The 26,484-nt window shown below is 38.8% G+C and overlaps 1 protein-coding gene across 6 annotated transcripts in view; it reads left to right on the plus strand.

Annotated features, from left to right (window-relative positions):
* LOC122634614 (Krueppel-like factor 3) overlaps positions 1-26,484 on the plus strand; it is a 244,337-nt gene that overhangs the window by 27,529 nt on the left and 190,324 nt on the right. The window contains exon 4 of one of the 6 annotated variants that reach the window (XR_006328436.1): positions 24,743-25,220. The exons of the other annotated variants lie outside the window; for them this stretch is intronic. The gene's annotated coding sequence lies outside the window, so the exon portion shown is untranslated. Of the gene's footprint in view, positions 1-24,742; positions 25,221-26,484 lie in introns of those variants that run through there. 6 annotated transcript variants of the gene reach the window in all.

Raw genomic sequence — 26,484 nt, forward strand, 5'->3', positions numbered from 1 at the left:
AGTTTGATCGTGAACGCAAGGCACGATTTATTTTCTACAAACACGATCGATCCCTTTCACGTATCGCCGATAGATGCGTTGTCAGTTTGAAATCCGGAAACACTATTTTCGCGTGTACGTTTATCCGAGCGTCGCTTTGAAAGTTTGACTCGTGTTGTTTCTTTCATCGGCAACGAAGCGACGATATTTCTCATATCGAGAATTATTCTGTCAATAGCCTTTTAATTCCAACATGGTGAGCAATTTTCCATATATACGTACTTACGTGTGAGCTTCATGCTTGTATGCGTTTAAAAACGAATTAGAAAAATATCGAATCGTATCGAAATTATAGATCGTTGTTGGAATAAACGAACGAACCAACGAATGAAATCTATTTTACTCGTAAGTCGTTAGAAAAGAAAATATAATTTCTTTTCGTAATTCGCAATGATCTTCCAGATGTGGACAATAAAACGATCGAACGTTTAGTTGTAAGATCGTCGTAATCGTCGTCGCCGTCGTCGTTCACTCGATAGGGACTTTCTCGTTGTCTGTCAACCGCGTGTCACGAGAATATCTCGGGCGTGTTTCTACGGGGATAAAATGTGTACTCCTTTTTCTGGCATTCGTGCTTTTGCTAGAGAACGCAGCGAGACTTTAAACGGCACGTAGCTTCACCGATATGGTTCTCTTGGCCGATCGGATATTTATCTGCTGTCCTGTCGTCGAGAAGCTGTGTATACTTATACACATGCACACAAATCAGACACACACACACACACACACACACACACAGACATACTTTAACAAACTTGAGTTTCTTTACAAATGGAAAAGGGAAAATAACGTAAAAAAGTCTAGTGATAAGTTTTGAAAAGCGTTTCGTAAGATGGAGAAAATTCGTATTTTAATATACACGAGTGAGAGATCGATCTTTGAGGATGTAGCGGAAGAGAGAAGGAGAATCGAGAAAAGAGAAGGAGAAGGGAACAGCGACAACAATAACAACAACAACAACAGCAACAACAACAACGAGCGAGCGAACGAGCGGTCGATCGACCGTAAGAAAACGATTTTATCGAGTCTGTCATCGTACGTCATTGCCCACTGCGAAACAACGTTCAAAGAAAAGCACATCGTGTAAATTCAAGCGCCGATTCTCACCGAGCTCTCTCGTCCACCGTATATATCTCGGTGGACAGCGTTGAACGTTGACATTATCTCGTTTATGTACTTGACGATTATTGCACGCCGTTTCGAATGCCACGTATTAAATCTACCGCTGCGATAGTGCAGCCGTAAGAATTACGAACGAGCGGGTATGCGTTCCGAGCGTAATAATTAACACGAACGGGCAGGGGCTGCAAAAAAAAGAATAGATAGATAAAGGGAGAGGGAGAGAGAGAGAGAGAGAGAGCTTGGAAAAAGAAAAGCCAAAGTTGTTCTTACCTCAAGGTCGAATAATCGCATCGTAGATCTCCGTTTCGATCTTTATTATCGAACTCTTTAAAGTTCGAACGTTCTATGTTAAATAAAAATAAAGAGACAAAGACAGAGAAATAGAGAGAGGGAGGAGGGAACGAGAGGGAGAAAGAGAGCTTTCCTCGAGAACCAGCTGTCGCGTTGTTGTTCTCCCGACAAGACACGATCGTTATCGCGGAAAAGGCAATGAAAGATCGAGCGTAAAGAATGCAACACAACGTGCACTGCCGGTCTACTACCGTTATATTATAAAATCCGTTATTTTGCGGAATAACTACTTAGGATTTACAATAACGGCTCTCCACGCTCGATGTGTGAAATAAAGAGGAAGAGACTCGCGTTAAGGCCTATTCTACGATCGGACGTCGACTAACGGTCGAGGATGAAGCCTGCCTAAGTCTTGGATGAGTCAAAATTATCTATCTTCTATATGTGTCTTTTCGTATGTTCATGAACGACGACGACGACGACGACGACGACGACAACGTTAAGACGTTTATACGTCCGTATTCTACAAGTGTCGAAGGAAAAGTCGATAGTTGCATGATTCATCGTAATCGCCGATATTAAAAGTGATTACCGGTTAGATCTTCAAAGAATCGTGGCCTCTTCGGTGTCTAATAAGCTAGCTCGTGCATGCATACATCGGTAAAAGGCAAAAGGGAGAAAGGTTCATGGGGGTCTTGAGATGCATCGCTCTTTGTGCGGAGGGAGGACAAAAAAAAGAAAAGAAAAAAAAAGGTACATAGGGATACGTAAAACCGGTTATACCACCAAAACCGGAAAGATTTCTTCCGTACACTGTCGCCCAAAACGGACAAATGGGACGAGGTAGTTCAGCCACTGTTACACGAATAAAAGAAAAAACTCGCGAAAATCACAGGCTCTGTTGAATAAACGATGCACCGCCATCGACTATGCCGTCGGAGTCTTACCCCCTTCTTTATTTCTTTTCCTTTCTTTCTTTCTTCGATGTGACGCGTTTGTTTCTCTTTTATTTCTTTCTCCTTTTCGTTTTCTTTTTATTTCTCTTTTATTTCTTTCGTCAACTACTTAAGTAAGTAAGTGCGTACGTGTCTCGATTTTCTTCGGAAGATCGAGTCGATTTGATTAAAGAGAATCGATCGACCGTCTTCTATTTTTTTACTTTTCGAGACTTGCGACATATGGAAGATTTTCTCCATCGATCGTTGGGATCGATGGAAGCGCGGATCGACTGTTTAAAACATCTTCTTTTTTCTCTTTTTTTTTTTTCTTTTTATACGTGAGAAAGTTGCTTCTGGTAAAAAAAAAAAAAAAAAGAAAGAAAGAAAGAAAAAGAAGAAAAGAAACCACCCGAGCGATCGTTAATCGAACGGTCATTTTTGTTAATGAATTTTTACTCTCGAATAAGACGGTAAATGAGTTATCGTTCGATCATGCGATCAGTTATTAAACCCTGAAATGATCGGATCGAGCGGATGAAGGATTTCTTGCGTAGTAGCGACGAAAGGAAGGTGGACAAGTTTAATATATCGGACAAATCATTTTATCGATGATTTATCGACATTTTCGATTTAGTTAATTAACAACGATATCGAGTTTCTTTCCCGTATCATAGTAAGGTCAAAGTGAACTTTATAAAACAGTTTGGGAATTCGAAACGAAAAGGAAAACAAATACAAAAAAAAAAGAAAAAAGAAGGATGAAAGAGAAAGAGAAGAAACGTCATTTCGAAAGCGTAAGACCAATTTCAATTAACTCTCGGAAGACATTAAAAAATATTGCTACGAAATCAGACGAAGGAGTGCAATGTCGAGCACATCCGACACTCGTGATAGATGTTCAAGAAGATACACATGCTTTGCCTCTGTGTTGATTTTCCTTCTCTCTTTCTCTCTCTCTCTTTCTCTCTTTCAAAAGTTCTCGTTCTCTTGTATAATCGACGAACAGGTGCAGCGATCTTCTCTCAGTGGTAAGAGCACGTTAATGACACGCCACTGTAGTGTGGGAGAGTCACGTATTAAATTATGAATTAGAAGGAAAATTTACAAGTCGATGCGATAAGGATCGCTCGGTTCGCGGTTCGTAATATACCAAGCGTTTTATCATTGATTTATATGCCGGCAGTCATGCGTTACAGCGTTCTCGTGGATATCAATTAATTCATCGAGGAAAGGAGATATTTGTGAAATTAATCGACGTTAAGATCGATATTAATAACATGTAATCGATAACATATCGCATAACTTAAAGTTCGACGAAGAAATATTCTTTCTCGTCTTTTTTGCGAGTCATCTCTCTCTCTTCCTCTCTTTCTCTCTTTCTCGAAAAGAAGAAAAATAAGAGAAGAAAAGAGAAGAGAGAGAGAGAGAGAGGGGGGGGGAGAAAGATAGAGATAGAGATTTTGCAAGATGATCACGGGAAGAGCGAGTAGCACATTCCATGTGCATCTTATTTCTCTCAACGCATATATAAGACGCATCTGTATGCGTGTCTTAACGAAGAGATCTTTCTCGGTCGCGAGACCGAGTCATATCTCAAAGGTAGAAAACGACTTATTAAATTCTCGTACGTAAAACGTGCCATCTGAGATTCAGGAGTCTCGAAAATCGTGTCTTGATAATAATTAAAAGGAACGCTTCGTCATTCGAGCGTGTAATTGTTTAGACATATCGATTTCGCGTAGGTAAGGAACTCGTAACACATTTTCATAAGGTATATGTCGTCATTATTACGTGTATAGAGTTCGTTCGTTTTTACCTACGTTCGTTCGTTCGTTCGTTCGTTCGTTCTCTTGCTTTTACCACTCGACATCATCGAGATATATCACGAGAAGTCACGACACCGTAACGAATCGTCGCAGTACTGCGTTCAAGTCGCCTCAAGGGGGAAGAGCTTGAAGCGAAGGAAAAGAGGATCGAGGAGAGGCGTGGAGGTTCTCGTCGGATAATTGATAATCCAATTCTTTAGAGGCATTTCGATCCCGTTCGGAGAGATTCGCCGTCGTCCTCGTTGTTGCCGTCGTTACCGAGTTTCACGAGGAGAGGTACGAGGAGAAGAGACCCAAAGAGGACCGACCGGTCCTTGGAACGTGATCGTCTCAGCATGAGGTCCTCTTCGAGTCTTCCTTCCTTCTCCCTCTTATCATCTTATTTTCTCGACTTGGTTATATTATAAAATTCCTAGTCTCTTTAATCTATCTATTTCCTTTAATTGTAACGCGTTAATTGATCATAACTGTCTTGAATCGTCGATCATTTTTTTTGTCTCGTTTTTTTTCTTTTGTCGTCGGTTTTTTCTTTTTCCTTCTTTTTTTTTTTTTTTTTTTTTTTGCGAAAATATATACATACTATTAGCATTTTACTTTATATGCTTCGTCTAATTGATCATAAACGTCTTAGATCATCGATCATATCTGTTTTATTACCTATACCTATAGAACTCTTTTGATTTCTCAAAAAAACTTTTATCGAGAACGCCTTATCAATTTTTATAGTTTTTTGTCTACTCGTTAATTAACGTCTGTACCAACGGCAACGAAAGTGGAATTTTACTTTTCACCGCTCACCTCAATCGAAAATCTAGTTCAATGGGCGTCACTAGCCACGAACTCGATGATATCCTGGCTACCGTCGCGATATATCGAATAGATTCTCGCACTCCGACCACACTGAGCCTGTTTACTATGTACCGAGCACGATATTGGAGAATGTAGTCGATTAGCCGAGCGCTAATTACTCCCGGCATAACTTCGTCTAATGAGCGAATTACAAGGATAACTTCTGACCGGAAGTGAGATATATGAGCCATACATGGAGACATATATATATATATGTATATATAGATATATACATACCAGCGCATAGAGAACAAATCAAAATACAAAATAAGCAAGTACGTAAGTACGTATGTTTTTCTTTTTTTTCTTTTCTTTCTTACGATCCATCTTTCGTAAGAAAAATTTCGTAACGCTCGATATCGGTGTTAGAAAAAAAAAAGAGAAAAAATAAGAAACACACGTGTCTACCTGTTTTTACGTGTACGTACTACATACGTATACAATAATAAACAAGAAAACGGCGACGGTATGTTTGTTTGGGCATCGACATGAACGATAAGGACGAAACGTTCCTTGGCTTTAAATTGTTTGGCTAAGAGGCTCGTTGACACTAGACCGACTCGTAGTATGCGGACATCTTCGCGCTGCAGGTGTTCTCTCGTAAGTTTATGAAGTCACAAGTCGGTGCACCAGCAAAGCAGTAAGCAAGCATGACAAATGGTTAGCGTATATTGGTTGAGTAGGCTCGCTCTAACGCTCGACTGACTTATGTGCCTTGGAAACGTCTGTCTTGCCACTTCATTGTCAGACCTGTTAGCCGCTCCAAGAGAATCATTTTCATTAGTTAATAATATACCTATATAACGATGTCATTAACATATAAATATTTCGAAGTTAGTTAATTTAAATTGAATGTTAGATAGAAAACGTTTTTTGTTTTATATTATCTATATCTGTATAGATATATAAAAAAATATCGAATATCTGCAATAAAATATTAAATAATATCTTTAATAAAAATATATCTATATATATATATCTTTTTTTTAACGTGAAATAAAGTACATTTCTATTAGTGATTCTTGTATATATATATATGTATGTATGTCTGCATATACCCATTGAGTGAGAGAAGATAGAAGAGAAAAAATTTTTTAAATGTATTATTGATCCAGTTCTCGTTTCCAGAGTTAAATTCATTTAGAAAAAATCGATCGAAAGTTAAAAAATGTTCTATCGACGGGTAAATAGAGAAAGAAAGATTTTGTTAAAATATTTAATAAGTCAAAGATCATATTGATTTAGGAATAACGTCGATATAGTTAATTTTCATTCTATCTTCTTTTCAGTGACGATTACTGGTAGCATCGTTCATACAATCGTTTGAACGACGGAGCACTTGCATCCTTCCGCGTAACAAAAGACTCGAAAAACACTCGACAGAACACGCAATAGGATCGATCGAGAGTCGTACGTTGACCTCGAGAACGTAACTTCCTACGTTTTATTTTCTATTATAACTATTCGACTTAAAATCGTTCACAGATAGCATGTAAAAAAAATATGGTTTAACGGTTATTTAAGAAAATAACAGTAAAATCAAAGTAATTAATGTTTCGTGCTAATTACGCTTGCCGTTATTTGTCACGGCTTAAGTGTCAAAGGCGCTCGTTACATAAATGAAGGTTTTAAAGCGAAGGCACATTTTCAATGTTGATTATTCCGCCATCTTTTTTTTTTTTTTTAAATGTCTTTTATAACCTTTCACCTTTCGATCGAATGGAGAGTTGAAACTGAGGGTGATTTCGCATGAATATGCATCGAAGCGTTCGCATATTTTTAACGACAAGCGAATACACACCGCTCGTCATACGCGGAAACGTTCATCGACGGCATTAAACATAACGTCCCCTCTTTTTTTAAAAAAAACCTTTCGTATTAGTTGTTATATATGTATATACCAATATATATATATATATATATATAATTAGTCAAGCTATCTATGTTAAACTAAAGATATTTTTTAACTATGCATTTAGGCTCGTATTTACAATAATTATTCCATTTGTTAAACCATCCGACACTTACGATTCGAACGTGTCACGACAGTGAAAACGTTTTTACGAAATGTAATCCAGACGCGACGCGTTTATTGAATCGAACGCCAACACGATGGTATTAAAGTTCGATCGAACTTTTTTATTCTTAGCATTCTCGAATTAATCGATCAAGAATCTTAACAATCATCGTCGTCGGTGAAAATTTCCTATTAAATATAACTTCGAGATTTCGAAAAGTTATTTATTTCTTTTAGCACGATTGTTCTGATATATTTTAGAAGTAAACTCGTGCAAATGATCGAATTATAAAGGCAAATAAATTTGATGTGGCGACCGAAGTTGGTTAATTAAAATTGTCGACTTATGTTAATCGTAATAATGAAGCAAAAATTTTTGTATGTATTTATTTTGATCGTTAGTTTTTATTACAGCCTTGGTAACGATATGCGACTTCGTCATCGAGTTACGTTGAATATTTCGAATGTTATCGCTGTCGGTCATGTCTTCGAAGAAAAATTTGTAGCGCCGAGTAGTTCACTTTCTATCGGAGGAAGTAGGTATCAAAGATAATGCACGTTCTCCGATCGTAAATCGAACAGTCAAGCAACGGAGATAGTTAAACGCTGACGAAATGGCAGACAGCTGACATAGAAGAGGAGTCCTTGCTAGTTTTTATCGGTGTTGTGTGTCGTGTGGTGGCATGCGCCGGGACACACACGTGACTTTTTTATTATTCCATAATATCATTAACTCTTCTTCTTCTACGTGTACCTCTTATTATGGAAGTTGTTCAAGTCCAAGGACTTGAAGAATCTCTCGATAGCCAGGAAAAGGAGATCTTCATTAATTTATTATTATTTTTAATAAAATTTTAAGCTCTACGATAATTAACAATAATGATGATGATGATGATGATGATGATGATGATGATGATTGTAATAATAATAATGATAATGATAATAATAATAATAGGAGATTTAGGTGTACATGAGTGAGTAGACGTTAGGGTAGAAAGTTTCTTCTTTTTCAACGGTTTCGTGAGCGAGAATAAATTACGACGCCTACAGTTTCCTGATGGGAGAGCGTTCGAGCGTTATGGTAGAGAGAACATACATACTTGGATAAAACCGTGGCAAATATTGACTTAGTCCAGAATGAAAGGATAGTTTCGTGATGATGACCATCGGGAAGTTATTGACAAAAAACAAAAAAATAAAAGAGAGAAAGAAGTATTCTTGTGTTCATTTCGTGTCAAGTGTTAACGTATAATTGCATGATCGATAATTTCACTTTGTATTCGAATATTTAAGTTTATACATAAATTACAATACGAAATTACGGGGTTAGTCTCAGCAACGTGTTTGCTGAATGATTTTGTCGGGACAGAAAGAACTATCTATCGCAATTGGTGGACGATAGAGAGAAATTGTGGGCAGTGTAGGGAGTGTGCACGGTCTGTCGGAGCGAGATATAGGTGGGCGTTCTGCCGGATATGGTTCGCCGGAAGCAGGGGGACCCTTGCCACCGACACGCTCCAAGCTTCTCGACAGCGTCGGAACGTCATTCACGATGATATTTGCCGTTAAATCGAGCTAGTCTCTCTCTCTCTCTCTCTCTCTCTCTCTCTCTCTCTCTCTCTCTCCACATACCTCTCTCTTTCTCTATCTATCTATCCATTTCTCTCTCTCTCTCTCTCTCTCTCTCTTTCTCTTGATTGTACCGATTTCTAGATCAAGGCAACCTCGACTCGCGTTCCAACATTTCTTTATTTTCATTCCTGTTTCACGTTTACGAGAGAATCAGGGATTTCCAACGAATACCACTCGGTTACATCGAGTTGGAATTAATGGACTGCCTCATCGAATCGATTACTAGGTCGACCAGATATCGCTATTACTCGTGATTCTAACATGAGATCTCCATGAGAGATCGGTGTATTCGGGTAATACCGATAAAAGCGAACTCGCTTTGCTTTTACCCTCTCACTGGACTAATAATGCCTCGCGGAATAATATCGATCCGTAGTCGATTCTGTAGTTCGGTAAACGTTCGCTTTGAGATCACACGGAGTCGAATACGATGCCGCCTATGCGGTGATCCGGTCTACCGCTAATCTAATCTTGCTTGGTGTAATATTAATTCAAGGTATTTGATTCTAATCTCTCGTGGAATTAATGCTCTCAGTCTGCTAACTTGTCTGGCATTAGTTTAATAGTAATCGTAGTAGAGTTAACTCAGTCTGGAACTAGTCTGACTCTGATCTAGTTCAACGACTGTGGTCCAGTTCTCATCTCGAGCGAGTTAAACTCGTCTTTAGAAAAATCAATCGAAAGTTTTTGAACGATCGATCGAATGGGGTGGACCGACTTTTCTTTCTTTTCTCTCTCTCTCTCTCTCTCTCTCTCTCTCTCTCTCTCTCATCAGAAAGATAAGAACGTTTAGCGATTCTCGAGGAACTCAAAGCAAGAGGGCAAAGAAGATTTATCTAACGTCGATTCGCCGTTCAGCGACATCTCGTTTCTCAATGTCCTCGACTTTGCCTTCTCTTCTTTACTCTTTCTCTTTCTCTCCCTCTCTCTCTCTCTTTCTTTCTATCTTTCTTTCTTTCTTTCTTTCTTTCTTTCTCTTGTACTCGAGCAAGCGTACGACGTACTCTCAAATCGGATATATCTACGGTGGCTATCGATCGCTTTTCCTGCCAGCTTCCTGGCAGTGATTTATCACGGCTCGAGAGTCCCTGCCCGTTTCGAATCTCGCTGCTGTAACGTTGAATATTCCGTTCGGTGCAAACAGCTCGAGCTGGCACGCGCGAGCTCTCGAAACTTCGACAGAGATGAAAAATGTTTTCTCGCGCATTCGCCTCTCTTATCGTCTCGTACGTAACACCGAAATAACAAAATCGAAGCCACCGAACGATAATTTTCATTCATTTTTATATTCAAACTACATTTTAAATTTCTCATCTAAACGATATAAATCGATATAACTTTAGAGATATCTCGCGGTATCGACACTTATATTATATTTCGAAGTTACTCTTTTTCTTTAAGCGTATCTTTTTTTCTTTTTTTCCTTTTTCGGTGTTTCCTTCGTAGCAATTTCATGCAGTTTACTATGTATACATATGTACGATACATACATTCTTCGGCATATGCAGACGCACGCGGCGGACGATCGCAACGCGTGCAACAAACTGCGCAGTCTGCAACGACGGCAGGCACGCCCTTCTCCCGTGTCGCACGATACGTCGCACGATACGTCGCGTGGTTCGCTCGATCTACCGGGTGTCGTTTTTCTCTTGTATCATGATCGAAAGCATCATTATTTTTAACGAGTACCGATCTATAAAATCGCAATGATAATTCAAAAAGCTAAAATCTATGCAATGATAGATCGCATTAAATTAAATAGATCGATAAGCCGGAAGATCTATCTAAGGAGATAGAATAATTTGATTAAACATTGTGATTGATATCGTTGTAAGGTTAACATAATCACTGATAGATGATCGAAAGATCTTAACGTTTAGCCACGATCACCGCTGGCGACGGTTTCGACGTTATGCAACGTTGGCTTGTTAGTTACATACATACATACATACATATATATACTTACTTACTTATGCACTGTTAAGCATCGCCGTAGAGCTTCTTTAAGCGGACAGCTTAATGCCGCTAGCCACGTACTGCCTTATGTATACACAGTGTCTACGTATTACGCGTTGCCCGCCAGCTAGTTGGATCGCGTCTTCTATCGTGCGAGAACGCGAAGACGATCTCTACGTGCTGCTTTTATGTATTGTATATGTATCTATCTATCTACGTATGTATGTATATATATATGTGTGTATTTATATGTAGCGTATATAACGATGAACGAAAGCCCCTAGTGTATCTCCGTGTCTGGCAGCCTTCACCTCTTTTCAACGGGCGTTTCCGTGGCTCTAACTACCGTCGCTTTCCAACGAGCTTAAACGTCGCTCTCTATTCCTCTACTTGACGAAGATCATGAAAATTGATATTCGGGAAGACGAGCCTTTCTTCCTGCAGGAAATCGTGGGAAAGAGGGTAACGATGCTTTCGAACGATAGGGATCGTAACTTGGTCTAGGAAAATAATTAAAAAAGAAAAAGGAAAAAAGAGGAATTCACCGCTCGGTGAATAATTTTTTTTCTTCCTTTTTTCTTTTCTTTCTTTCCTTTTTTTTTTCTTCTTCTCCTTTTTGCTTCTCTCGTTTCTTTATCTTTATTCTTTTTTCTTTGTCTCTTTTTTATTATTTATGATAGATTAACATCATTCCCATTTCTACTTCAATTTATTTATAGTAGATATTATAAGAGATGATAATTTTCAATGTGTACAATCAGATTATCGATAAGACCCATACTCTTGGGCAAACGTGTGTCGGTAGCTCTACGATGCCATATAGAACGTTTAGATCGTTTCAGTAATATTTATGATATATATATACTATATTAGAGTTACTTTATAGATCACGAGCGTACTTAGTTACTTGTTTCGTTGGAGCGTAACGCGCGTAATGAATCCCGACTGTTAATAAATCTCGCGTTACGAAGCGTAATATGGTCGGTCGAAGTCGACGAGGAAAAGCCACACGCGACAAAGTCGTTTTCATGGTCCTTTATATGTATATATATATATATATATATATATATATATATATATTTCTTTTTTTCTTTTTTCTTTTTGATAATAATCGAAATCGACGGACTGTTGAAAGAAATTCACGATAGTTATGCTTCGACTCGTACGTTTTCTTTCCTATTTCTTTCGATTCTTTACCGATTACGGGCGACGGTGGTCGCATAATTACGGCAATTACGGATCGCAGAGTTATGGACTGTCGGAATAAATACAAGCCGGCGCCATTAAACGACTCCACTGCGGCGGTTCTTCTGTACTCGCACACGTATTTAAGGCAATGGTAAAAGAAGCATAGTAGTAGCCTGAGGAGATCTCTCTCTCTCTCTCTCTCTCTCTATATATATATATATATATATATATATATATATATATATATATAGAAAAAGAGAGAAAAAGATATATATATACACATATAGCACATATATGTATTTATATATTATATATATATATATATAGTATTCGTGCATGTGGCTATCGGTAGACAGCCTCTTTGTTCTTTGGCGAGTCGCGGTAACGATTATATCGAAGCGTTTCCTTTCAAGGTCGCGAGCACACGAACGTGCACCTCTCTTTCTCCTTCTTTCTTTTTCTCTCTCTTTCTCCCTCTCTCCGTTGCACGTGCACCGAGAACGATGCATCTTACACATATTTTTCTATGTTCAGATAAGGCTGATGCAGTCTTCGATAAAACGACAATACTTGTTCGTAAAGATTATCTTTACGTTATGCATAGATCATCATAGTGTTTTGATACATGTTTCTCTATGAAACAATGCAGAAAGAGAGAAGAGAAGTCTTTGCACTCTATGCATCTTAGAAATCTTTTTAGAATCGATAGTTTTACCTCTAAAATTTTCTTTTCATTTGTAGAAATACGTTCTGCTTTGCAGCTAATCCGCGGCAATTTGTCGGGACTGGTTTTGATCGTGGCATTTATCAGAAAGAAAGAAAGAAAGAAAAAAAGAAAGAGAGAGAGAGAGAGAAAGAGAATCGTAGCTCGTTCGCCTTCTTCTTCTTCTTTTTCTTCTTCTTCTTCTTCTCTAGGCAAGCGAGCAATTTTCTGCGGTGGTTTTCAGTCGACGCGAACGATGGATTTCCTTTGCGTGTATGCGTTCTTACATTTACACGAGGCTTGCACGCAACACCAACGAAACACGTTCGTTTGTTCCTCTCGAAGAGAAGGAGACCAAGTTGAAGGTGAATGGCGGGCGTGGCTCGACCAGTCGTGGTAGTGGGGTGGGTGCATCCTGCTGCACAACAACGACGACGCCTTGATCGTCCTCTTCCTTCCTCTCTCTCTCTCTCTCTCTCTTTTTCTCAAAGTGCCGAATCGAAAATCATTTTTCTCTCTCATCTCTCTTTTTTCTATACTTTTTTTTATATATTTATATATTCTCGTCTCATAAAAAAAAATAATTTGATCGATCGAAAATTTGTAAGTGCCTCTCTTTTTCTTTCCTTTTTTTTTTTCTCTCTTTCTCTTTCGTTCGTTTATCTACGACTAATATCGATTTAATCGATACAACTTGCAACTCTAAACGTCCGTTCGATTTACCGATCACCGGACGTTTATTGATCGCGAACGATTCCTCGAGTATTTATTCCCGATCGTACGTCATAAGTCGACAGGCAATACGCTCGCGCGTAAACCTCGATACTTGAGTCACTTCGGAACGCATTATATTGTTGGTATGTCTGTACGTATGTATTCTCAACGTCGTCGATTAGACTTTAATCGTGCGACGATTTATCGACGTCCACCTTGTACCACTTTTTCTCTTTCTCTCTCTCTCTCTCTCTTTCTCTGTTGAAAATAGAATATTATCTTACTCTGTGAAAAACATAAGATTTCTCTGTAGTAACCAAGAAAACGAGCAGTTCGACAGTTTATATTTAAGATTCAGTGCCCTTTGTGTCCGGAATTGTTTTCTTCTTATTCGTCGTTCTCTTTCCTTCGCGACAGCTGACTCATCGTTCATGGGAGTTCCTTCGACATCGCGACGAATCATTTCTATTTCTAAAATCAAGGAATCAAGGTCAATGCTCGAAAACGACCTCCACGTGTCATCGTACGAGAACTTTGGACATCGGACTAACGGTACAACCTTTGGAGTTGGTATTACTTTCTTCGGCCTTGTCGAATCATTTAAGAAATTTTTATCTATCGTTATTTTAAAGCGTCGTATTTATTTGAGAAAATTCGTTCTTTTTTTTCTCTGCGTGTATGTATGCGTGCGTATTTTTTTTTCTTCGTGAGAAACACCGATATGATAATTTTCATCAAGCGAGTCATTCGGGAGTGGGATATGAGGTGTCTGTAGAGGTGGAGGTGAAGGTTGTGATCAAAGTTGTTGAGGAAAGAAAGGTAGGATTGACTATGCGGCCGAGTCAGGTACCCACGTTTCTGATGAGCTGAAGTAACAGAATGAGAGAAAGATAGAGATAGATGGGTGGGAATAGTAGAATGAGATAAAGAGAAAAAGAGAGAGAGAGAAAGAGAGAGAGAAATTGAATAAGAGAGAGCAAACTGTTTACTCATTAGACCGGATAATTGCAGGTGGGCCTGGGCTCACCTCGACCTCGCTTTACCCCTCTCTCATCGTCCTTCACCTTTATACACCTAACTCGTATCTTCTGCGGCTTCTCAGCATAGATTTATTATTCGTTTTTCCTACCTTGGGAAAATGCACGATTCTCATCGTTTCGATCAATTATAATATTTTCCTTAATATCGTTCGAGATTTTTGATAGAAAAAAAAAAGAAAACAGAATAAAGAAATGAAAAAGGAAATAGGATTATGTCTCATTCCTTCGTTCTATCAAAATTATGTAAAATGCACCAACCATGTATTATTAATAATACTGAAAATACGAAGAAAACGTCAACCGGTAGAATCAGCGAGCAAAGCGAGATTTCTCGTTATGCAACGCCATGTAATAATTCTAACGCCCACTGGATGGACGGTTTGGCTGTGCTTGAATTAACAACCAACCAGAGTGGAGGTTGAATCGCGAGCGTGCGCGTATCTACTTCTCATTGATCGTTTCCTAGACGTCACGGCTTGCAAAGGGCAATTAAACCGTTGCACCGCTAATTATCATTTGTCACGTGATCGACCTAGATCCAATGTAAGGGAAGAGAAGGGTGAACGAGAAAAGGAGAGGCAGAAAGAGGATAAAGATGAAACGTCACACGTTAATATTCATTTTTTGAAAGGCAAAAAAGTAGAAAAAGAAAGAAAGCAAAAGGTATGAAAAACGTGACATAATTGGTTGATTCATAGCACGAAATGCACGGGGAACTTGTGTCGATCGATAATTCATTAGAAAGAAAAAGAAAGAAAGGGGTAGAGAGAGAGAGAGAGAGAGAGGACGACGATCATATAGCGTGACGAGGAATCGTAATGAGTGCATCGTCGATACGACGACGATGATACCCCAGCTCAACCTAGCGTATTTTCACTTTTACACAATCCTATCTTGGACGCACGCGCTTACTGCAAGTGCATACTTATGATACCGTCGCGTTTCCTCGTAATATATGCACATCGAATTGTTACGTAATGGTCGCTCTTATCGTCGTGTGCTACGGTAGCACTGAGTTATAACGTCAAGGTCTACACGACGTATGCCAGTTCTATCGAGCTATCGAAGTTTTCAAAGCTGCCTAACGAAAATTGTCTCTCAACTTTTTATGATCGATAATAATAGAAAATACGATTTCGATCGATTTAATCGCCTAGCAATTGAAAAAGTTGAAGGCTCAATTTTCAAACGGCGTTTTCTTTCTTTTCTTTTTCTTGTTTCTTTTTTTCCTTTTTCCTTTCTTTCTTTTCCTTTTCATCGCATAGGAAAACGTACGCGTATATGCAAGTCTTGCATGCATGACGAACGACGACGACGACGACGACGACGACGACGACGTTGAAATCGTAAAAAAAAGATGCATCGCGCCGATCGCGAGTGCGAAAACGTGGAGGAGGGCGCGGCAGCCGATGGTCACGAGGCATTGTTACATTGGCCCAACCCAACGGATGCCAAGACGTTTGGATCAAGATACATTTCATGGTGGAGAAGAAAATTCGTTGATCGAGAGCCGGTAGATCAAGTTGGAACGAAACGGCCTTGATAGTAATACCGTGCATTATGCATCGTGCATCGTACATCGTTGATTAAAAAAAAAAAAAGTTAATTTCACATTTCTAATTGTTCCGTAATTATTAAACGAGCCATTCGTTTTTTACTTTTACAAATACTCATCACGTTGAGTGCTTTTCAAATTATTTCCTCTTTATTCTCTCTCTCTCGCTCTCTCTCTCTCTCTCTCTCTCTCTCTCTCTCTGTCTCTCCCTATCTCTTTTTATTTCCTGAAATTTGTTAGTAATCCATTATCCTTTAACATAAAATTAAAATAGGATTATTCTTAGAATTAACTCACGATTAGAAATGAAGATAGATAGGCTCGTAGAAAGATATTTAAATATGTATTATGTAGGTGGATATATAGGTATATTATTATTATTATTATTAGTAGTACTATTTCCATCTTTTATTTCGTACGAAGAGCGAAAGATAATCATTTTTTACGCGTGTCACTCGTAGGATCGATATTAAAGAGCGTGTATTGCATAACTCAAAGGAACGATTGATTTGGTTCATCGATCAGTCATTGGGTAATCGTACGTATAAGTTGGCTAGTTTTAAAACGAGAAAAGAAAAATCTTTAGTGGGAGAGAAGGAGAGATAGTAAATACACCCGCGCATTCGCATATTTCGCTTAGGTTCGCATAGACGATAGATAGATCGAGGCTGCCTAGTGGCACGAGCCGTCACGAAATCCGGAAGCGATTGGAAATGAATGCAAAGAGAATCGAGATAGTAGCTCGCGTTTACGCTCGCGATATCGGAGGAGGACGTATTAGCATGAGAGATTAATTTATCAGTCTTCGTAGACAGAAAGAGAGTGAGAGAGAGAATAACGTAGGTATAAACAAATGGTAAAAAGAAAGAGAGAGAGAGAGAGAGAGAGAGAGAGAGAGAGAGAGAGAGAGAGAGAGAGAGAGAGAGAGAGAGAGAGAGAGAGAGAGAGAGTAGAAGTTCATGCGTAAAGCGAAGAGTTTCGAAATGAGCGGCCTCACAACGTTTCGTTGTCCAAGTTAACCTGACGTATCGTATACGCGTAGCTGAAAGGAGCGCGAGCGCGCATATACAAGGTGGATTGAATTATAAGCGCTACCGTCTAATCCGCGCGCGTCTAAACCGAGCTCGTGTACTACGGTCACGCTTGAATTATGCTCGGTCTTCGAGAACGAAACGTTTACACGTGAAGACGGAGAGATGAAGAGAGAGAGAGAGAGAGAGAGAGAGAGAGAAAGAAAGAGAGAGAAAGAGAAACTCGATTTTGTTGGAATTGTAAGGAGATTCTCCTCTCGTAATTCGATTTCTTTTTCTCACTTTGATGTTCGATGAAATCGATCTCGAAGTGTTTCTTCGTATGCCATACTAAACGAAGGAGTTGAGAAGGATATTTTAAAGGAAGCGCGTCTCACGTTTGTACGATCAAAGCTAAGTCCTTTTTCTCGCATCTCGTAAGGATAAGAACTTGGATATATCGTCTCCTGTACGTTCGCCGCTAGCTTTAATGAGAATCATTGATCAGGGGTAGGAGAAGGAAAGGTAGTAGAAGCTCTGCTGCAAATCGTTGTTACAAAAAGGTCGGTCTCTCTTTAACGGCACGAGGCGACGTTCGTCGGCTACTCGGTGCGGTGCATCAATTAGTCGTGCGATAATTAGCGACAGCAAGCGACCGAGTCGGCCACGCTTGCTCGACCATCACAATAAAATACTTTTTCCTTCGTTAAGAAAGCACGTTTAGTAAGTGTCTTTGTTTTGATTCTATTTTGTATCAACGGCGATGGTGGTTCATCGCCGTCCACGTAAAGACTACTAATTTTATTGCACCCCGTATCGGTTACGATCCGTGTGTCCGTCTTCTTCTTGATCGATCACCGAAAGATCAACGACAACCATTTTATTTATTCACTTTTTTTTCCCATCAATACATATATCTTTTGAAACGATAGCGACGTTCTCGAGAGTGCTATACGATGGTGTTCATTGAAAAAAAAAGTTTGAAAAGATTCCTATGAGATCCGAATAACGATCCCGAGGCTCTCTGCGGATCGATTGGATCTCGATCGGCGTTTGATTAATAGAGCGTTTCTTGTCTTAGCACGCGAACGATCGAGAACGAAAGACAGAGAAAGAGAGAGAGAGAAAGAGAGACAGAATGAGAAACGGACGAGGAAAATGTAACAGTGTAATAAATATCGATTTTCCTTTCGATTTCCTTGAGATCGAACGCGACTCTCTCGCCTTCTCGCAAAAAAAAAAAAAGAAAAAGAAAAAACTCGTGGCTACATTCGGAACGAAAACGGGTCGATTCTCTTTCGCAATGGACACTTTTTCTTTTCTTCTATTTTTATTTTTGTTTTTATTTTTTTTATCTCTTTCCACGTATTATCGATAACGTTTAGGTAATTCTCTTGAATAAACACACGTGTGTTTACAAAGGTCTTATTGTATCAAAAACACAGAGTTCGTCTGAATGTTATCTTACGTTACTCTGTTTTTATTTTCAAGTTGAATCTCATTCATGTAGGACGAAGTTAGTTGATTACGTGACACGATAGAGACAAGTACTGGCGTACACGTACGGTAAATTAATCGGCTAGTTATAGGCGAGAAAGCAAGGCGTAGTTACGGTCACAGCATGGTGTCCGTGTCTATACGTTTAAAGAAGACAAGAGAGAGAGATAGAGAGAGAGAGAGAGAGAGAGAGAGAGAGAGAGAGAGAGAGAGAGAGAGAGAGAGAGAGAGAGAGAGAGAGATAGCACGTTAAAAGTCGCTTGTAATTTCGTGCAACGCATTCAAGAGAACACCCTGAAGCATCGTACGGTCTCTCGCACGTGCGTAATGGGCAATAACAATCAATTTGCATGGATATAAGGCTTGCCACAGGGATGGTGGTCCACTTTGGTGGATGCAGTATCAACGAGAAGAAAAAATAAAGAAGAGGAAGAACAAGAAAAAGAAGAAGTTATGATATTGCAGAAAGAAAGGTATTCTCGATAAGCAAGCTCCACCCTTTTGTTAACGAGCGATTTTTTCGTATTAATTTTTATTCGATATCGCGTCCATGCGCATGTGTGTGTGTGTGCGTGTGTGTGAGAGAAAAAGAAAGAGAGAGAGAGAGAGAGAGAAAGGGAGAAAGTAAATATAAGATTTTATGTAACGAGAGGCAAACATCTTTTTTTCTTTTTTTTTTCTTTATTTTTCTTTTTTTTTTTTTTTACTTTGCAACTTTTGACGATTTTTCGACGTTCCATCCGAGAAAATCGAATGAAACGACGATGTCAGCGGACGTGTCGTCTTGCACGACCTTGAGATGTTTGCCGCTTTAAAACACCTTTAAAACCGGTATCTAAAACGTCAAGATAGAGGGAATGCCTCTGCACGCGCTGTCTGTTTGGACAGTCGGAGAGAGAAGGCGTTGGGGAATAAGAGGAAGAATCGTCGTGAAGGTGATGCTCCGTTCCTACGAGAGGAAGAAGAATTTCTATGGACCACCTAAGAGATCTTGGACTTTTCATCGAAAGAGAAATCATCAGCGAAGGACGGCGAACTTTCTATCTTATTGAATATTCTTGCGAAATATTCTAGGTTCTTCTTCTTCTTCTTCTTATACATCTTCTTCTTTTACTTCTTTTTTTTTTCTTTTTTCTGTTTTTTTTTTCTTCTTTTTCCTTTCTCCTCCATTTAAAACGAAGACGAAACTCCGATCGATCACCGAACATCATATTCCAGTAGAATCTTCCTTTAGCGAAATTCTTTAAATAGATGAAAACGATAAAAAAGAGTCACTGGGAGATCTCTCTTTTGAGAATTTATGTACATAGCCGATTAGCACGTATTCGAATTTATTCCCGAAGACGTTAGCCTCATTTCCGTGGCACCTCGACGTTCGGTTTCGCGACTGCTCGTCTAAATTGTTTGCAAGATCGTTTGACACCTTCGTCGAAGCATAAATGATTATCGCCGGTACTGCTTTTCGAAATCTATATAAGAAAGAAAGAGAAAGAGAAAGAGAAAAAAAAGAAGAGAAAGAGAGAATCGAATTTCTTCGTTTTATCTCACGCACGTGCATCGAGTAGAGTGCATCTTCCTTTCGCTGAACATCCCACTCTCTCTTTCTCTCTCTTTCTCTCTCTTTCTTTCTCTCTCTATCTCGCATATACGTACAAGAGCATTCACGATATCTCAGAGAAAGAAAGAAAGAAAGAAAGAGAGAGAGAAAGAAGGAAGATGGTGGGTGTGCGATTAAAGGCGTTAAAACATGCGCGTTACGTGTCGAGAAATTATATCGACTCAACCGGATCGTGTCGTCCTTTTTTTTACATCTTTTTCTTTCTCTTTCTTTCTTTCTATCTGTTCCTTTTGCAAAGCTTACACCATTTTCGCGGTCACGATAATGCGATTACGCATTTTACGTATACCAGATCGTATGGTACAATAAAATAGCAGTCTTTATGAGTCTCGAACGAATTCGAAATTGTCTCTACACGTTCTTCTCTTATTTTCTCTTTCTCTCTCTCTCTCTCTCTCTCTCTCTCTCTCTCTCTCTCTCTCTCTCTCTCTCTCTCTCTCTATACATATATACACATATCTTACGCGTTGCAGAAATCTTTCCCTTAGAAAACGATTTAGTAGCACTATGAGAAAAATTACTTTATTAGCTCTCCCGTGATAATAGCTCAATCCAAGTTAGAAAATCATACGTCTTGGCGTAAATAGGTGAGCCGTTCGAGGCGAGCTAATCGATCGTATCGTCGAATTATCCCCACCCGTAGGAGAGAACAGGGTGCATCATCGTACTCGCCACGCCCAGTTTAGGATTACGATCAACGTTATTTCTCCTGTTCACTCCGATGTTCATATCTTGAAGTATCGTATCGCTTTATAATTAACGACTTCTCGTTCACGGAGAAATTTTATTATGCTTGCGATAGATGTAATTGATATAAAGCAACCTATCAACCGAAAAGGAGTAATGTAAGGACGAATCTCTCCGGCTAAGAGAGGAGGAATATCGCGGGAGGAGTTGAGCTTGTTTCTCTTTGGTATGTTAAAAGAAAAGAAGAAAAAGAAGAAATGGAAAAAAAGAAAAAGGCAAAGAAAAGAAAAAAAAGAGAAAAGAAAGAAAGAAAGAAAGAAAGAAAGAAAGAAAGAAAGAAAGAAAGAAAGAAAAGGAGAGAGAGAGGGGGAGGAGGAGAGAAAAAAGAAAACGGGAGGAGACTTTTTATCGCGCCGAATGTCAGGTCGATTAATTTTTGTAATCTTATGCTTTGAAATCTGGGTGCAGCCTTGATTTATTTCACTCGAGATCATCGTACGCCTGCAAACGAGCTCGTGCTCGCAAACGCATCGAAGCTTTCTCTCTTCTCTCTCTTTCTCTCTCTCTCTCTCTCTTTGCCTGTTCTGTCTCTGTCTCTCTATTTATCTCCTTCTTTCTTTCTTTCCTGTCCACACTAACACCATCAACACGTTTAAAGTATACACGCGTATGCGCTGGGCTCGCACCCTCCTCCGGCTCTGTTCCTCTCCTCCTCCTACCCTATCCCCCATTCCCTCCCCTCTTCTTCCTCCCTCTCCTCCCCACCAACACACCGTCTTCCTTGCCTCGTGCATAAATATAAATCGTACATAATTGATTCAAAGGGCAATGTGGGCGAATCTCCTGCGATCGGTAGAAAGCCGTTATTCATGGGCCGACCGTGGCCGACGACTAGTCGCACGAGCAATGAAAGCATAAATACGCTGGCTATTTGCAGAGTGCTGTCGATACGTCCCCCCCGGTAAATGGCTTATAAACGTATCGCCTATCGCATTTAGAAATCGCCTCTGTGAATCTGTCGGCGCGTAATTTGTATGCCCAGTAGTAGTAATAGTAATAGTAGTAGTAGTAGTAAAAGTAGTAGTCGTAATAGTAATGGTGGTTAAACTTCTCTTTTTATTCTCCCATTTTTTCTTTTCTTCTTTTTTTCCACGAATTATTAGCTCTTATTTATTTATATTATTAAGTTCACATTCGATCGCAACGTTCTACGTTTACATTTCATAGGATCATAATATTTCAATGTGGAGAACATTACCTACAAATATCTTATATCGTATTTATTGATATATAAAAACGAAAATTTCATTTTGTCCGTGAGTCGAAACGGTATTCCTTTTGAAATGTTATTAGAAGATAATGGTTAATTGTAACAATTGATTGTATTATCTATTTAATTTCATAATAACTCGATATCGAGGTAATTCTTAGAGAAGCCGATCGAGAATAGTTTATGACTCTTAACGGGTGTGAGAACGAAAGCATCTTTGACTGGCGCGAGGCTGAAACTATCGCTCACTCCTGCTTGCTCGGAGCTCGGTAGCTGGCAGTTCTGGCAGTAAGTAATTAACTGCAGGTACTTACGCACGTTTCCGCCGTATATATGAATAACGTGCTCTAACCGGCCTCCTCGTGGGCGTTCGTCGATATAGGAACGTGCGAGAAAGCCATTCCTTCTTAGTGTCTACGATCTCGCACGAGTTAAAGCGCCGATCCATCCATATTCTAACGATAATGAGAGGGTGTTTAATCTTTACGACTGCTAGCAAGAGAAAAAGAGAAACAGAGAGAGATAGAGAGAGAGAGAGAGAGAGAGAGAGAGAGAGAGAGAGAGAGAGAGAAAGAGTTAAACCCTTCAGGAATAAATGTTTTTCCTCTTTCGCTATATTATCATCCAACCAAGTTGTTCTTAAGTGACATTATTCTCAATGTTCTTTATCTATGTACAAGTTTATATCGGTATTGGTATTCGGTAAAATGAATATACTCGTTCTCTTTTTCTCTCTCTCTCTAAAATAATATTCCTAAGGTTCGTGTTTTCTAAGAGAGCATGAAAACATTTCTCCGAGAAACGATCTCGCTGCTAATAGCTTCATTTCGATATATAATCCCATTACCGAATACGGTTCGAGGTATTAAGTAGAAGCAGGTGTACATATTAAAGGCACACGCGAGTAGTAACACGTGCACGATGTGGACGGCAAAGACGAGCATCTTTAATCGCAAACGCGATACTTACCGGCTTACCGGTGCACAACTCCGGTGTTTGCACGGACCGTTAGTTCGCAGTTCGTACATCTACAAACCTGTTATTCAAATTCTGTACCATCGAAGCTACATCGATGTAACATTACGTGAACGCTTAATCGCTTTTCGATTATTATATAGCAGCTTCATCGTAAATTCATGCTGATTTCAAACGAATAGATAGATAGATAGATAGATAGATAGATAGATAGATAGATAGGTAGGTAGGTAGGTAGATAGGTAGGTGGATAGATAGAAGGATGTTAAAAGGTAAACTGAAAAGAAAAAGAGAAAAGTAGTAGAGAGCACGAACGGTTAGCACCAGCCCTGCTGGTTACAACGACTCTCTAATTGCGTTCTCGAGTTCCTGCGACGACTTCCCGAAGATGTAGCGCGTTCGCTAACGCGTGTTTATCCGGACTAGCTAGAGAGAGAGAAAGAGAGACAGAGAAATTAGTGTGGCACTCGAAAGAGTTCCTAACATGTTACTTTGCCGACCGATCGAACGTAGTGCTTCTCTTCCAATCGGTCTTAGTAAATATTTGACTGTTCTCTTTGAGACTTCAAAAGAGAAATGTCTTTTTTCTTTCTCTCTTTCTTCTCTCTCTCTCTCTCTCTTTTTCTCTTCCTTATTTTTGATCAAAGTTAAGATGCGAAACCGATCCGCATCGTATACCACGTCTTCTTCCGATCGATCTAACTTATTATTACCGTAATGACCGAGATATTCATTTACCACTTAATGTCTCCTTACTAGCGATCACTATAATCGAAACTTCCGCTTATTTCAGCCTCTCGACGAAAGAGTCTCTTTGTAACTATGTATCGAATCGTTTGGTGTTAAGCAATATTTTATTTAATTAATTATTTATGTTCTTATTGTATTTATTTTAAACATATCTATATCTACGAGCATTTATATGTTTTATCGTTTAATTATCATCGAACGATTTCATTGAAATGATTACGCGATATCATTCTTATCTTTATTAGAATTGACGTCAAATGTTAAAATTGAAATTAATAAAATATTTCGATTTAATTGAATATAATATTATTTGTTATCAGTACAAAGTGCATTAAGCGATGCAGTTAACTGAAAAACTTGGTAATAATACGAATGAAATTACGAATTTTTAATTTAATATTTTTTATCGATTTAGATATAGAAAGATATGAATGTACGTAGATATTTGCATGATACGAGAGTGAATAGTTTTTTTTTCTAGTTTGCGAGGGAGCTTTGGAATCGCTTCGATAGACATTGTAAGGAGCACATTGTCCTCGTTGTCAAGGTATTTCACGAGTTTCATAGTTAATATAGATCCATCTAATAATATCTTTGTATTTTCGACGTTAGATATTTTTTATACATAATTTTTTAAATATATACACATACACACACACACATCAGGTATTATAGGAAGAGAAAACATATCCAATTTGCAGTAGCATTTGGCCTCTTTGCGGTTTTCGAGCTAATGAGATTCATACTCGAAAGTAACGAGATTCTGTCGGTATTATCTAACTACTTTCTAAGATCCTTTTTTTTTTTCTTATTTAGGTATAAAAAGTTCTCACATAGATATCTATTCTTCGACACTTTCCTCATAAAAATTAATTCTTTCTTTTTTACGATTCTTTTTCTTTATATATGCGATCAGATTTTATAGAGAAACGAAGATCGCGTAGGATGTTGAGAAGAAAAAAGAAGAAAAATTGAAGAAATAATAATAATTAAAAAAAAAAAAAAAGAAAAAATGAAAGAAATGAAAAGAAAATGTCGGGCTCCAATCGATTTAATTAATTTCAGATGGAAAGTGTCGGAGAAGATCGGAACGAAGTGCGATCGTATACTGAATAATGCAACGACTGTAAAGAAGAGGAGAAGGAGAGTGTTATAAAAGGATACAGAAAGGATATAAGCAGGCACGGGCTAAAGCCTTTGGCTCGTCCAACGTCTCGCCGTAGTCGATACCAAGAATTAATGCGAAATCCGGTCTTTAAGCGAACGTGGCTTAAACCAAGTCTCCAAGAGAATCTCGCGGTAGGAAGCCAAAGAGCGGGACGTAAAAACTGGTCGACGGAATTTCATACTGAATCCGCGATTTATAATTAATTTCATTTTACCGGTATGTGTAAGCCGAACAACCAACCAACCAACCAACCAACCAACCAAACAACCAACCAACCAACCAACCGACCAACCGACCGACCAACCAACCAACCAACCAACAGACCCTTCGAGCGTCTTTCCTCGAACGTCGTTTAAACTTTTTACCGCTGCAAGTTTTTTTTCCCTCCCCTTCTTTCTTTCTTTCTTTCTGACATTTTTTATCTTTCTTTTTATATTAATTATTAATAGATGACACACTTATATCGAATCACAGAATACCGCGATTCTTTCATTTTGTTTTGTTTCGAGTAAGATTGGAAGAAGGGCTGATCGAGAATATATATCTTTTTTTGTTATTTAAAAAGGGAAAAAGAATGGATCGATGGATACAAATTGTGAAAGGGAAAAAAAAGAAGAGAACAAGAGAAAGAAAGAGGGAGTGAGAGAGAGAAAGAGAAAAGTAGGTTCGGTCAAAGTTATCTTTCGGTGCGTAGAGTAAGTAGGAAGAGAGGGTGCTCGTTACAAACGATCGTACTTAAAGAGCATTGTATTCTCCGATGATATACTATGGGCTGCTATGTATCACAGCCTGTAACATTACTTTCCAATAAACATTATTTATAGGCACTTGGACAAATGCACGTTTTGTGCGACTTAACTTGAGTTATAGCGAGTACCACCTTTTCTTTCTTTATCTCTTTTTATCTCTTTCTCTCACTCTCTAATACTCTTTCTTTCTCTCTTTCTCTCTCTCTCTCTCTCTCTCTCTCTCTCTCTCTCTCTCTCTCTATCTATCTATCTATCTATCTCTTTCTCTTTTTTCTTCCAAGTAGATCTATATCGACAGCCGAGTATTGTCAGCTCGAACGATTCAGTATAACGCTTTTATTCTTGGCTGACGGATCGACCAAGGTTGTTAGTCGCGGACGATACAACGTAATTCATCGTACGGGAAACGCCCAGTTCGTCGAGAGCATTCGTCAAGAATAGTAGACGTACGTACAATCCGATAATACGTCCCTTAATGATCGATGAATGAATCGGTAATTACTCTTAAACGCAAGAATCCTTTCATAAACCTTTCATACAAGCACACCTGCTGTCTAATAATTTTTTTCTCTCTTTCTTTTCTTTTTTTTTTTTTCGAAGCATCAAACTAGAAGACGTTGCATCTTATGATTCGCGTCTTTAGCTGACTTTGCGAAACGAGTCGATTCGATCGATTATTTATTTCTGTCGTGGGGAGATGTAAAAAAGATGATAAAATAGATGTATGTAAAAGAGGAAAAAAATAACAACGGCATCTAAGGTCAACGTTCGTAAGGATACATATATTTCTCGAAATGTTGTTTATACTTGTTAGGGTTAGTTGATTTTCCAAACAAGTGTCTTATTTTATGTCTCACGAAGTACTATACGTAAGACAGCAGGAAGAGGTT

Source organism: Vespula pensylvanica, chromosome 15 (assembly GCF_014466175.1).
Source record: "Vespula pensylvanica isolate Volc-1 chromosome 15, ASM1446617v1, whole genome shotgun sequence".
Lineage (NCBI taxonomy): Eukaryota > Metazoa > Arthropoda > Insecta > Hymenoptera > Vespidae > Vespula > Vespula pensylvanica.